This window comes from Ruditapes philippinarum, unplaced genomic scaffold (genome assembly GCF_026571515.1).
Source record: "Ruditapes philippinarum isolate M1 unplaced genomic scaffold, ASM2657151v2 ctg604_1_1_1_1, whole genome shotgun sequence".
NCBI classification, from domain to species: domain Eukaryota; kingdom Metazoa; phylum Mollusca; class Bivalvia; order Venerida; family Veneridae; genus Ruditapes; species Ruditapes philippinarum.
This window is the reverse complement of record NW_026861800.1, coordinates 24,914-38,293: the sequence shown is the minus strand read 5'-3', so window position 1 is coordinate 38,293 and position 13,380 is coordinate 24,914. Positions and strand designations below refer to the sequence as shown.

At 31.4% G+C, this 13,380-nt stretch overlaps 1 non-coding gene across 1 annotated transcript; it reads right to left on the bottom strand.

Annotated features, from left to right (window-relative positions):
* Positions 1–1,733: 1,733 nt before the first annotated feature.
* Trnar-acg (transfer RNA arginine (anticodon ACG)) lies at positions 1,734–1,806 on the bottom strand. Its single transcript has one exon. It is a non-coding gene; the product is annotated as a tRNA-Arg (tRNA).
* Between the last annotated feature and the right edge of the window lie 11,574 nt (positions 1,807–13,380).

Sequence of the window (13,380 nt, the reverse complement as noted above, 5' to 3'; positions counted from 1 at the left end):
AAAGCTTCATTATTTTAGCTTACTTTCCCAATTCAAATTACAGAAAAACAAATTCTAAATTAGATTTTAAAAAAAAGTATATGTATATAATGCTATGTTTAATACGAAAGCATGTTTATCTAACATTATAAAAGCAAGGGCTACAAAAGTCAATGACTAATACGGCATAAACGTAAATACCAAAAAAAATTATTCATCTGATTACCATTTCAAACGGGGTCATATGCTTTATTAATTTTTATCTAATTGTCTTGTTGATCAACTATTTAATCAAAACGACCATTTTCATCGTTCACAACTGATTACATGTACAATAGCACTTTCTGTTCATTCCGTCCGTTCATCAAAATTATAGTTTCATTATTTTAAAGTTTTAACGTAGATTTTCATTTATTTAATTTATTTAATTTATTTAATTTATTTATTTATTTATTTATTTTCCATGAAATATAAAGAGTAACGTAGTATCAGATTGTTTTTAGTGTTGTAGCACAATCGACTAGGATATTTCTAACTTTCCTAATTAAGAACGTATGCAAGAGAAATGTTAACGTACAAAACCATATCCAAGCATTATAACGAACATACAATGGACGTTGCTTTCTATTCTATTACAAAGTAACGTGTGACCCCCACCACCCGTGGTCATTATCAATCATTATTCTCATAGTAGGTTAGATAATGGTCAGTAAATTATCAGATCTATATCTAATACTGATCATTCTTGATCTTTCGCGATGACTTGCTTTTAGTGGGCATTTGTTTCTGGGTCAGACACTCACGTTAATTTTCCCTATAAGAAATGTTCCCTAATCCTACCTTAAAATTGAGTTTTCATGCTAAAGAGCTGACTTTTCTAGCAGAATGAAATGCTTGACACAAAAAAATGTTCCTGTTATATAGGGGTAGCCAACCATTTTTATTTTTTTTTTGCAAAATGACTTCAAAGAGGATTACATTTCATTGAAATTTTCTGCTGATCACAGGACTGATGTACACTTTTTATAAATGCAAATATCCAAGTCAAAAATTATCATACAGACTCGTGAAATATTTCATTTTCTTTAGAAAACAATGTAGTGTTACTGTCTAAATTTAAACACCCCCATTTTCATTCAATCACCGCATGTCCAATTAGATCATACGGTTTTCCCTGTTTTTCAGCCAATCGCTGGCCATGTTACAATGCGAGACCCTGACCTCTGGATAGATTGTGACAAAATAGTACACATTTTTGATTCGTGACAAAAGTAACATATTACAAAATGTAGTTGTATTTTTTATAGTATTAGATGATTGTTGTAAGAATATTAATGGCTAACACTAACGAAATCGATAGAAATTATCTTAAAATGCTCGCCGAGGTGAAAATAATCTGAAACATTTACTGACAATAGTTGTGTTGATGATAAGAGATGATAACTGATAAACACAGCTGTGTGTTGATGTGTACTCGCATATTGTTATGTAACACGAGGTGATATAGAAATTTCTGTTTTTTTAGTCAGGCTACTGATAATCGCTGTGTCTTCATCTAATAATCATAAAATGTTAAAATAATTTCAACATACAGCATGCATAGTTAATTGTAAATGCATTCATAGTCAAAAAATAACTTATTGTATGAAAACAAAATAAACAAGAACCAAGTACCTGCTAAAACTAAACGTGTCAGTAAAATATGTAAAAAATCTTTTAAAGCTGTAACTTTATAAACGAAATATTAAAATACTCGATCTCGTCAGGATTCGAACCTGCAATCTCCTGATCCGTAGTCAGGCGCCTTATCCATTGGGCCACGAGACCATTTCGATAAAATATGTCAGTAACAATGTGTTAAATGTTTATTACTGTTGGAATTTTTGTAGATTTTTTAAAGTGGTACAAGGTAGTAAGAGAAATCCCAGTAACACAGTTTACTAAAACAGCATCATTATCATGTCTGTATGTAAAATCAGTAAAGTAATACCTAAATAACTTATGGAAAATGTCCAATCTTCATCGTTCAAAGGCAAAGTATAATGATTGTTGACGAATAAACAATTAAGAAACCATTATAAGTCGGACACGATAACGTTTTCATTATTCGATGGTGTGGAAAGTAACTGCAAGTTATTTAATAATTACATTTTGCACATTTATTGCAATAAAACAGAATAAAAGTTGGTATACACACATTAACCCGAGTAACGTAGCAAGTACTTGGTTAGAGCTTTCAGGTTATGAAAATGGTTTTTCGAGTTCGAATCTGCTATCGCGTACATTTTTTTCAGTATGAATTTTAATTTCCAAATACCCTAAATATTTTTCACGTGATTGTTCATTTTCTCCTTTATAATCGTTTTATCATCACTTTGTTTCATTTTAATCAAAACGAAGAAAATAAATTAAAGAAATTAATGTACATCATTATACAGAACTGAGTACTATTTTAACTCTTATATTCATTGCCCGCATTTTCAACAATTTTGTTAAATTTGTATGTGTCAATTTTCTATGAAATGTACGAGCGGAGGAACTGAAATCGAGAGAATTGCAATATAACTAAAACAAAAAATATTGTAAGATAAAATGTCTTTTTCAGGATTCGAACCAGGGTCTCTACACTTACGTTACCTCTACGCTGTTCCTCTTTGTAACGATTCAGGTTGTTAGGAATTTTTGACACCCTTATCTGTCAATATTAATGTAAACAGATAATGAAAGGAATAGTGAATAGTGAGCTATACATGTATGTAAGTGTCAATACTGATATATGTGTTAAAATATTTTATCGCCATCTGAATGTAAAATACTATGATATAATTTCATGATGTTTTGTTATCAATTGTATCCGGAATGTAAGATAGAAGGAATATTCGATTTCGGGAGGATTCAAACCTGCAATCTCCTGATCCGTAGTCAGGCGCCTTATCCATTGGGCCATGAGACCGTTTTGATGTTAGATATAGCAATACAATATTTATATTGTGCAATCATCTATCAAACTGTAATGTGTTCATATACCAAGCACGTTTCGCACTTAGCACTGTAAATGTATTAAAATGATTTCTTTTAAGTGAGATAACAGATAAGTTCAAAGCACACCAGCAAAGCGTTTAATTCGGACATTGTTGTTACCTTACAAAGAGAGGTGTAAAAAAAAGCATAAAAGTAACACAGTCTACCAAAACCTGTATATACAATCACAAAATATTTTACGTGAAAAAAAAATCATTATTGCAATTTACGTTAATTATTACCTAAAATAGCTTGACAATAGCTCGTTCATATGTAAATTATTAATAATGGTTCCAAAAACAAAATGAAGAATCAAGTAACTATTCTTTTAAATATTTTAAGGCCACTAGTATTTGAGGTCATAATTTATATATTTTCATAATCAGAGATAACCGGAAAATTAATTGATCACAACACAGAACTCGAAAATGCAATCTCCTGATCGGTGGTCAGACGCTTTATCCGTTGAGCTGGAAATTATCTGAAAATAATCTAAAACATTAACTCACAATAGTTGTTTTCAGATGTGTGAAGTTGGCGGCCTAGCGGCCTGGCGGCCTGGCGGCGTGAAGTTGGCGGCCTAGCGGCCTAGCGGCCTGGCGGCGTGAAGTTGGCGGCCTAGCGGCCTGGCGGCCCAGCGGCGTGAAGTTGGCGGCCCAGCGGCCTGGCGGCCTAGCGGTGTGAAGTTGGCGGCCTAGCGGCCTGGCGGCCTAGCGGCCAAAAATTTTAATGTTGTAAAAATGTTTTTTTAACAATAAAACGGCATTTAATGAAGTTTTAAAGATAATTATTGTTATTTAAACGATATATCTAAAGAAAAAATCACTTTCAGAAATTATTTTAATTTTGTCATTTTTGTGAAGTTGGCGGCCCAGCGGCCTAGCGGCCTAGCGGCCCAAAATTTTTATGTTGTAAAAATGTTTTTTAACAATAAAACGGCATTTAATGAAGTTTTAAAGATAATTATTGTTATTTAAACGATATATCTAAAGAAAAAATCACTTTCAGAAATTATTTTAATTTTGTCATTTTTGTGAAGTTGGCGGCCCAGCGGCCTAGCGGCCTAGCGGCCCAAAAATTTTATGTTGTAAAAATGTTTTTTTAACAATAAAACGGCATTTAATGAAGTTTTAAAGATAATTATTGTTATTTAAACGATATATCTAAAGAAAAAATCACTTTCAGAAATTATTTTAATTTTGTCATTTTTGTGAAGTTGGCGACCTAGCGGCCTGGCGGCCTAGCAGCCAAAAATTTTAATGTTGTAAAAATGTTTTTTTTAACAATAAAACGGCATTTAATGAAGTTTTAAAGATAATTATTGTTATTTAAACGATATATCTAAAGAAAAAATCACTTTCAGAGATTTTTTTAATTTTGTCATTTTTGTGAAGTTGGCGGCCTAGCGGCCTGGCGGCCTAGCAGCCAAAAATTTTAATGTTGTAAAAATGTTTTTTTAACAATAAAACGGCATTTAATGAAGTTTTAAAGATAATTATTGTTATTTAAGCGATATATCTAAAGAAAAAATCACTTTCAGAGATTTTTTTAATTTTGTCATTTTTGTGAAGTTGGCGGCCTAGCGGCCTGGCGGCCTAGCAGCCAAAAATTTTAATGTTGTAAAAATGTTTTTTTTAACAATAAAACGGCATTTAATGAAGTTTTAAAGATAATTATTGTTTTTTAAGCGATATATCTAAAGAAAAAATCACTTTCAGAGATTTTTTTAATTTTGTCATTTTTGTGAAGTTGGCGGCCTAGCGGCCTGGCGGCCTAGCAGCCAAAAATTTTAATGTTGTAAAAATGTTTTTTTAACAATAAAACGGCATTTAATGAAGTTTTAAAGATAATTATTGTTATTTAAACGATATATCTAAAGAAAAAATCACTTTCAGAGATTTTTTTAATTTTGTCATTTTTGTGAAGTTGGCGGCCTAGCGGCCTAGCAGCCAAAAATTTTAATGTTGTAAAAATGTTTTTTTTTAACAATAAAACGGCATTTAATGAAGTTTTAAAGATAATTATTGTTATTTAAACGATATACCTAAAGAAAAAATCACTTTCAGAGATTTTTTTAAGTTTGTCATTTTTGTGAAGTTGGCGGCCTAGCGGCCTGGCGGCTTAGCAGCCAAAAATTTTAATGTTGTAAAAATGTTTTTTTAACAATAAAACGGCATTTCATGAAGTTTTAAAGATAATTATTGTTATTTAAACGACATATCTAAAGAAAAAATCACTTTCAGAGATTTTTTTAATTTTGTCATTTTTGTGAAGTTGGCGGCCTAGCGGCCTGGCGGCCTAGCAGCCAAAAATTTTAATGTTGTAAAAATGTTTTTTTAACAATAAAACGGCATTTAATGAAGTTTTAAAGATAATTATTGTTATTTAAACGATATATCTAAAGAAAAAATCACTTTCAGAGATTTTTTTAATTTTGTCATTTTTGTGAAGTTGGCGGCCTAGCGGCCTGGCGGCCTAGCAGCCAAAAATTTTAATGTTGTAAAAATGTTTTTTTAACAATAAAACGGCATTTAATGAAGTTTTAAAGATAATTATTGTTATTTAAACGATATATCTAAAGAAAAAATCACTTTCAGAGATTTTTTTAAGTTTGTCATTTTTGTGAAGTTGGCGGCCTAGCGGCCTGGCGGCCTAGCAGCCAAAAATTTTAATGTTGTAAAAATGTTTTTTTAACAATAAAACGGCATTTAATGAAGTTTTAAAGATAATTATTGTTATTTAAACGATATATCTAAAGAAAAAATCACTTTCAGAGATTTTTTTAATTTTGTCATTTTTGTGAAGTTGGCGGCCTAGCGGCCTGGCGGCCTAGCAGCCAAAAATTTTAATGTTGTAAAAATGTTTTTTTAACAATAAAACGGCATTTAATGAAGTTTTAAAGATAATTATTGTTATTTAAACGATATATCTAAAGAAAAAATCACTTTCAGAGATTTTTTATTTGTCATTTTTGTGAAGTTGGCGGCCTAGCGGCCTGGCGGCCTAGCAGCCAAAAATTTTAATGTTGTAAAAATGTTTTTTTAACAATAAAACGGCATTTAATGAAGTTTTAAAGATAATTATTGTTATTTAAACGATATATCTAAAGAAAAAATCACTTTCAGAGATTTTTTTAATTTTGTCATTTTTGTGAAGTTGGCGGCCCAGCGGCCTGGCGGCCTAGCAGCCAAAAATGTTAATGTTGTAAAAATGTTTTTTTAACAATAAAACGGCATTTAATGAAGTTTTAAAGATAATTATTGTTATTTAAACGATATATCTAAAGAAAAAATCACTTTCAGAGATTTTTTTAAGTTTGTCATTTTTGTGAAGTTGGCGGCCCAGCGGCCCGGCGGCCTGGCGGCCAAAAATGATTTTTTAACAATAAAACACATACGCGTTATTTCATACTTGTTCGTGTTTTTGATAATATCGATCAGCCGAACAGGACATAAGAGTGACAGACTGGATCGCAGGCTAATATATGGTGTACAATTTCTGTAACAAATATGAATTGTCCTTTATGAAGTTTTAAAACATTTTTTCTGGTCCCATCCAATTTATTATCTCCGTTCAATCCATGAGTATAAGTCATCCTTTACTGACTTTACAAAATAACTTTTGCTTACACATTTATTAACAATAACTCATGATTACAGATGGGGCTATGGTCATACCCTAAATGATTACCTCCTTGTTATTGGATGAAACTGAAAAGTTGAATGGTTGGGATTCTGATTGCTAGCACAAGTTATTCGGGTGAAAAATGTATTGAATGTTTCCATGTTGTCATTTTAACGCTATTTTTTGTTTAAGTTCAAAACGTTATCTTGTAATTTTTAAACATTGATTTGTTTTAACATTTGTATATGTTGTATGTTGCTTGTAAAAGTATGTAGTTGTTTACATTATTATCATGAATCACATGTTTGTCAATATATCGTTTTGTTATTGCTGTACTTTAACACTTCATTCTTATGGTGTTGTATATATGGATATTCCCAGAATAAATGTACAGTACCTTTGCTTTGTAAGGTTTTGCTCCCATTTTCCATCTGCATCGCATAATTGTTATACCTCAACACCGCATAAATTATGGTAAAAAAATACATTTTGTTACAATGGTGCCAATATTTGGAATATAATCTTATTTTATAACGGTCATATTATTCTTTAAAATCTTTTGAAAATAAATATAAAAACATAACGTGTACACGAAATAAATATCTTTATAACCATATCATTATGTTATAATACTAAATTATGCATGTATATAATAAATAAAGTATTGTTATGGCGAGTGGTTAGCGCGTCGAAATAGTCAACTATGTATCGCTCACCGTGTGGGCACAAACCAAGACAGGGGCAAGCCGTTATTTCTTGAGCAAGAAACTAAACACTAAATGAACAAAGGCTACCAGGTCACGAAACAACGGAACTACTATGGCGAGAGGTCGAAAGTACGATGACGATGATACGATATTATGCAGAGTTTTCAACATCGTGGTTTCATTTGTTTTTGTTGTTGTTTTTTTTTTTATCTTTTTTTTCTTCTTTATTTGTTCGACTTTTAACCATCATAAATTCGTTTTAACGCTGTTTCGCGTTATATGTGTGTCGTGATGGCTGTAATGGGACATCGTGGAGATCCCTCAAGAGCAATATTCCAAAGCAAATATATATAGTTGACACTTGCAGTCTCTATTTTCTTTTGAGTCTATTATTGAGAGATAATAAATTATATTAAACCTCATTTGCATACGGTTTTCTATATTCAATATGACGTCATCCGGTCCAAAAACCGCATACAGACCGGGGGCGGTCCATAATTCTTACAAGTAAAATGGTTTCCTGCGGGGAACATTTTAAATGATATAAGATATTTCATTTAACTATTTTCAACATTGTTTGGGGGACAACATATAGTCGATCAATATAGAAGAAGGTCATTGGAAACTGGTGACCGTTGATGACCGGAGAAGGTCGAACATTAAACAATTATTTCTTTTTAAGAAAATGATTCAATAGGCCTACCATTTTATGAATAATTCCGAACAAAAAAAATAAGTAAACACACAAGTTTACGCAGAAAATATCTCTATTTATTATGGCATATGCCACTACGATCGAATATTTCAATTAGTATGTATCTCAAATTTTACAGACAATAAATTGTTTATATTAAAGAAACATTAATAATTTTCAAACACATTATTCAAGTTTTTCAACCTTAAACGGTAAAATATTTAAACAAATTACAAATATCACGTAACAGTTATTTTGTTGTAATTAGATGTAATTCTGCCTAATTCCCCAGAGGTAAATCCGTCACGAACCGGCAAACGGTATTTAGCCAGGTTTTCGAAAGTTCAATTAACCAATCATGTAAGGTTTACATATCCCGTGCTCCTCCATGTACCGAAAACAGGTCACGTGCTCCTCCATGCCTCAAAAGTTAAACGCGTACCAATACCCTGCGGTCTCCAGACCGCAGGTTAAACGTAGCTTTCACGACGTGCGAATTTCACGACGACACAAACAGACGATAACTGTCAAAATGGATAGGCGATTTGTCTCTTTATCTGAGACATAAATGTACTACATGTTGATCAAAAGTCATGATTTTTCTTTAATTTAGTTAAAAATTTTATTTATACTGTTTCTGAAATTCTTAAAGTCCGGGTTATTTTGCCTAGTAACATTAAATTAATATTAAATTTCATTAACAAAAATGGAATCACAACTCCTAAATCATCGGTAATCGGAATATTAAAAGAAGAGCATACACAAAATCCGTTTAGGGTTTGAGATATTTCACACACTGAACAAGTAAAATTATTATTTGAAAGCAAATAATAGTAAAAAATGACAGCACAAAACAAGGGGATGAAAGGATTTAGATTCTGTATAATAGAACAAATAAAACATGGCCTTTCGTGGAAAATGCAAGTTTAGGGACTAGTTGTTCAGACTTCGGAAGGTATATGGACCTCAGCTGCGCTTCGGGCCAGACCAACCAGTCCGTAAGCTTGCATTTTCCCCGAAAGGCCATTTTTTATTTCTTAAATAAACCCCATATATCATTTCCGATATAGGGCCTTTTCTGTTCTAATATGTTTGAAACCGGTTGTACCGTCCACAAAACTGGATCCCGCGATAACGCAAAAAGTAATGAAAATATTTTTATGAAACTTGATATATGGATAGATGGCAGTATGGAGATTATGCACGTCCTTTTCTTTTCTTCCTATGTTGAAAATTCTGGCTGCTATGGCAACAAATATTCTGAAAATATGGCAAATTTAATAAAAGTCAGATATCTATCTGTGATAACGTTTGTGTAGATGAGCTACGCAATTCGCTGGTCAGTGATTTCCAGCAAATATTACGAAAATTTTCAAACAACATTTTTTAATTATAATTAATTAGTAACATAATGGTCAAGTCTACTATAACGGTGTAAAACAGATATCATATTGTATTTATCATCTTACAAGTATGTAAATAAAAAAACTACTAATTTGCCAACTGTCAACTTAACGCAGTAGGTAAGACTGTCAGTTAAATTTTTATTTGAATATCAATGCAAGGCATGTTCGATTCGCAAAAATTATTTCTGTATTAAAGAATATTTTTATTGTGTTGTGTTATTTTTTTTATTTACTTCTCATTTCACTTTTTCTTTTGTTTTCAATGTATACAAGAAAAAAAAATATTATAATCTGTATATTAAAATTATTAGATATTGTAACAAAACTACCTTGATATCCCAATTCATTTGCATATATCATAAAATTGATAAAATAAGGAAAGAAAAATGTTAGACAATTTCTTAGGCTCGAACTCGTGGTAAAATTTTAAGTCGTATCGTTTACCAACAACTTTACCAAATTTGCCATAAAGTTGTTTTAAATGGTACTTCTTATCTTGTATTATATTTTCTTGCATATCAGACTGGCGTTTCCGTTAGTTTTACCCATGCCGGAAATTTCATCTGGCATGGGGGGTTCCAGATGAGTCGCGTGCTGTACAATGGCACGATAAAGATGACGTCATTTTACCGTTATGAATGATTTTGTAATTCATACGCTGTTGAATGAAAGTAGTTACGGTTGTAATGATATAAATTTTCATTGAAAATAAAGATAAAGAATTTAAAATATAATGGAATATGGTAGAATATGCAAGAAAAAATATCTGACATATGTTTGCGGTTCGGATCAGAATATCCGTCCCTCGGTCACCCGCCCATGGGCGGTAACTCGGCAAGCCTCGTTACCGCCCAATGGGCGGATCACCTCGGGACGGATATTCCGATCCGTACCGCAAAATATGACAGATATTATTACTCTTCTTCAAAAAAGCTGTTTTACCTATTATCCCGAGATGATAATTTGGTTCTAACGGTACTTGGGAAAGTCCATTAAAGGGTAAGTCTGCATATCATCGGAGATTGAAAGTGTCAACGACTATTATAGTATAATTTCTAATAAAAATGTGTACCATCGTAGTGGTTAAATTGGTAAATCAGGGTCACTGTAACCTCTTATGAAATGCACTCACAGGTTCGAAACCGACGCTCATACATGACATAGTGATGATGTTATTTTTTTTTTTTCTTTTTCTTTTGTCTGTCTTTTGTATGATCGTTTGAAAATACTTTGTTCTTCCCAATTTCTTTTTCTATTTTTTTTGTTATTTGTTTCTTGTTCCCCTCGGTTTAAAGCAAACTGCTACATGTCAAGTGATTAATTAATTAATTAAATTTAGCAATTTAAAAATCAAACTATTTTAAACGCACTACGATTACGAAATATTTATATCTTGAATATATGGATCAATATATAACATACTTAACTTCATTATATTTTTACATTTATGATGATGTCTAACTGTACACAAGTGCATATCAAGCCGTGTCCAAAAAAACAACAACATTGAGGCATCAATGATGGAATTCGGTAGTTTCATATAATATAACCGGTTTATTTGTTATAAGTCGATATTACTAGTAATACATGTATCATACAAATACTGTACATCTTTTATGAATATTTCAACATAAATCGTTTACCATTTAAGTAGTAATTTTATATGATACCAGATCTTCAATATATGGATCCAAGTAAGTCATGAATGGAACCAGATGCTATTATATGAAACCGAATTATCAATATATTAAATCAATTTTACAATATATGAAACCAGTTTATCAATATATGTAACCGAAGTAGCAATATAAAAGTTGATTTTCACATTATATGATACCAGTTCTTCAATATATGATACCAAAGTAGCAATATATTGAACCAAAATCATTATATTGACGGGACTTTTTTACAGGCTGTATTCTATCCTTGCACCGGTATTACAGTCCTTGTTTAAAGAACATCGTGCTTCACTTACTGCATACTGACTGCATACTATAAGGAAAAAATATTTGAAATTAACGTCACATTCACTTAAAATGGGCTGGGCAGGCAAAACTTATCGTTATATATGTAGGAGTTGTATGTCATAATTTAAGCTATTGAGTCGTACTGACCATTAACAAAAACATGTTTAAAAAATAAGTTCATCTCGACCTTTACCTTTGATCAAAAATAGGCAGTGCCAGAAGGACACATCAAGGTTAATCTACTGACAAAGTTAAAAAATAACTTGTCAAATAATAATTGATTTCATGAAAAAGTTTATGCATTGTAACCCAGTGACCTCGGTCTTTGACTTGTTGACTTGAAAATAGGCTATTTTGGTTCCATATAATGACAATTGCTATCATAGAATGTAACATCAACTTATATACTAGCTGCTACTTTGGTTCGATACATTAATAAAATGGTTCCATATGTTGTAAAAAAGACTTAATATAATGATAATTCGGTTTCATATAAGGGCATATTGAATATCTGGTATCATATAATGTGACAATTAACTTATATATTGATACTTTGGCTCCATACATTGATAAAATGGTTTCATATATTGTAAAAATGAATTAATATATTGATAATTCGGTTTCATATAAGGACACCTCGTTCCATATATTGTTACTTTGGTTCCATATATTGAATAATTTGTATCATATATTGTAATAACCAACTCATACATTGATACTTTGGTTCCATACATTGATAAAATGGTTTCATATATTATAAAAATGAATAAATATATTGATAATTTGGTTTCATATAAGAACACCTTGTTCCATACGTTGTTACTTTGGTTCCACATATTGAATTATTGGAATCATACATTGTAATAACCAACTCATATATTGCTACTTTGGTTCCATACATTGATAAAATGGTTTCATATATTGTAAAAATGATTTACTATATTGATAATTTGGTTTCATAGAAGGACACCTGGTTTCATACATTGCTACTTTGGTTCCATATATTGAATAATTTGTATAACCAACTCATATATTGCTACTTTGGTTCCATACATTGATAAAATGGTTTCATATTTTGTAAAAATGAATTAACATATTGATAATTCGGTTTCATATCAGGACATCTGGTTCCATACATGGCTACTTTGGTAACATATATTGAAGAATTGGAATCATATATTGAGAAAAACAACTTATATATTGCTAACTCGGTTTCATACACTGACAGTATGGTTTCATATATTGTTACTGTGGATTAATATAATGGATTCCGGTTAAATAAGAAGGTGTTTTCAATTCATATATAGTCGAAGTGAACTCATATATTATCCAAATGGTTACATAAATTGAAAAAGAACAATATCAGACAGCCATGGGTTTCCATAAAATCTGCTATAAAATGATATTTATCGGCTGCTTTTAAATTGGTCAGATGTCACTGGGTCATTAAAGATGTTATCGCATGGTTTGGAACTTTTCATTTGTTCTTACTTACCCATTATCAATGAGCATTTGAAAACTGTATTGATATATAACAGTACAATTTTTTCATTGCTTCAGATAGGAAAAAATCTCGAATGATATATAACAGTTGATTTTTTTTGCGCACAGGTCTGTTATATAACAATGAAATTTTTTTTACAGAGGCTCCAATTGGGCAATGGTACCGAACATTCCCAGTGGCAAAAAAAATAAAATAAAATAAATTAAAAAAGGTACATTCGCTGAAATAATTATTTCCACTGAAAAAAAAGCTCTTTAACACATTACTTCATGAGCATTTTGTGAAAGGGATACGGACAAAAGCACGCCCCGGACGAAAGCCCCTACCCCGTCTAAAAATGACAATGTGAACAAAAGCCCCCACCCCTTCACCCCCATGAAATTAACACATAGGACAAAAGCCCCCCATAAAAAAGTAAGGTAGGACAAAAGGCCCCCCCCATGGTCAATCAAATTTACATATAGTGTATTAAAGTTGT